This window comes from Mytilus californianus, unplaced genomic scaffold (assembly GCF_021869535.1).
Source record: "Mytilus californianus isolate M0D057914Y unplaced genomic scaffold, xbMytCali1.0.p SCAF_12, whole genome shotgun sequence".
Classification (NCBI taxonomy): domain Eukaryota; kingdom Metazoa; phylum Mollusca; class Bivalvia; order Mytilida; family Mytilidae; genus Mytilus; species Mytilus californianus.
Window position 1 is genome coordinate 4,809,324 of NW_026262604.1, and position 2,301 is coordinate 4,811,624.

The following is a 2,301-nucleotide window of genomic DNA, read 5'->3' on the forward strand; positions in this document are numbered from 1 at the left end:
AGGTATAGATAATGTGGGTGCAGATTATCTCAGTAGAGTTTAGGATGTAAATATTACAGTGTTTTGTTTTATAATGAATAGTAAGTAGTGAAGATTTGATAGTGTTAGTTTTATTTTGTTGAACAGTCTAAATATCACAGGACTAGATTTGAAATGGTGACAAACCGTGATGTTGTGGGCAGGATGTGTCGTGACATAACACTTTGAATAGGTTTAAGTTATGAGGCGACAAGACCTGATAATGATCCTTATTCATCTTTTAGGTGAGTATATGTCGATTTGTTGTAAGGGTCGGTTGGTATTTTATTTGGACCTGGTCAAGAGTCGAGTACTGTCCGGTAGTGTCGTTAGTATGATTAGTTTGTCTTTTGATTTGGACTAGTTTATTTGCATTGATGGGTTTTTGTATGTAAATCTATTTCTGTTTATATATTTTTTTTATTATCAGTACTTCGTACTTCTTTTTTGTGGGGAGGAACTGTCACAGGGTGACTTTGTTTACTCACATATATGTTGTTATTTTGGTTGTTAATTCTATTTCGATTTGCAGAACGTCAGTATCTTATAAATGCTATATTCTGCAGACTTCGGTGTATAATACATGTCCACATTTTACATCTAATTAATTAAGTAGTGTCCACTATTTACTTGGGCATTTACCTGTAAACTTGTCGAACGGGTTGAGTAACAGTGATACCTGTATTTGATGAGCTGACTATTCACTCTCAGGTAACACCTTAACGAGTCAAGGTGTGGTCAGAAATGTTTGTATAAAGTTAGTTTACAATGTGGCGTGGACACACACACTGGATTTCTGAGGTAGGATTCAATTTATTCTTATTTATTTAATCATTATTCGTTCTAAAGTGTTCAGTTTTCTGCAACAACGCAAATATAGAATAATTATTTCAATTGTAATTGTAATTTTTGACATTGCTATTTTATAAATGTAATAAGTTAATTAATGTTCATTATAATGAAAGTTTAACACGGTTATATGTTTCCGGCTGTAGTAAATATTCGAGTATCGAAATTGTTTGGTATTTTAGGAACGTTTGCGTACGATAATGCAATGATGTATGTATCTCCATAAGTATGTAAAGTAATATGCAACGTATAAGCATAAATGTATATTCAGCGTTAAAAGCTGTATATTGTGTGTAGTAATTGTATAATGATAGTATACAATAAAGTCCATTATGTGACTTGTAAAGTAAGGCATTGTACGATATGCCGTAGTTTGTATTGTGTAAAGTAAGGCATTATACGATATGCCGTAATTATTTGTGTATAAGTAATGCATTATTCAATATGCTATAATCTTCTATAGATTGAACATAAGTAGTCGTACTAAGTATTTGTCATTATTTATGCGACATGTGTAATACATAAACATATGTATATTTCTTAAGTTTAGTATTGTATCTTAACGTACAGTATGTATTTCAATAGGTCCCAGTTTGCGGGCTAGGTGTATGTAGTTTTGTATTGTAAAGTATGGAGATATAGTACAGATGGTGGTGAAACCTGTTGACAGTGCGGCGTTCCGTGTTTATCATCAATAGTTTGGCAACATAGAATATTTGGAGTCGAGTCTAGACAATAGGGCAGCCGTAATGTGTACACCGCTTATGTTGGGCCAGTTTTGTGTAGTTACCGAAAACCAAATACGTAAAATTCCGTAGTATCGTTTATCCAGATTTCATAGTTTAATACAAAGAAGAAGGAACAGTTCATTAAACATTTGACAGTATTATTTCATTTGATTTCATCTATTTATATTTGTAAATTTGTACCTAATTAAATTGTTATTTTGTTTAAAGTAGTAGTCATTTATTATCTGTAAGTACAAACTCCTAAGTCAGCTCTCGTCTATCCGTGACAATCATTACAATACAATTTCCGTGACCCGTATCCGAGTTCTTTAGTTTAATATTCAAGTAAGCAAAGTGGCGTTGATTTCTGGCTATGGCCTAGGGATTACACCTGTATGGCATTCAAATCTTCTTGATATCATGAACAGTAATATTTATGATTATGGGGTGGGAATCTGGACCGTTTACAAGTTCTCAAACAGGGAGGAGGTTTGGGTGACAGTGACCCTAGGGGACTAGACTTTTATTTCATCTGATTTGTTTTATTATTCCGTACAAGAATATATATGGTTTCAGGGTGAAGATCTTGACCGTTGACAAGTTTTAAAAAAGAAGGGGGTGGGGTGACCCCTGTGGACTTCCTCTATATTTCATTTGATATCTGTTATTGTCCCATACAAAAGTCACAAGTCAACATTTGACAAGA

General features: G+C 33.4%; 1 long non-coding RNA gene across 1 annotated transcript; it reads left to right on the forward strand.

Moving 5' to 3' along the window:
• Positions 1–468: 468 nt before the first annotated feature.
• Positions 469–1,822, forward strand: LOC127721240 (uncharacterized). Its single transcript, XR_007991090.1, has 2 exons — positions 469–819; positions 1,453–1,822. It is a non-coding gene; the product is annotated as an uncharacterized LOC127721240 (long non-coding RNA).
• Positions 1,823–2,301: the final 479 nt, after the last annotated feature.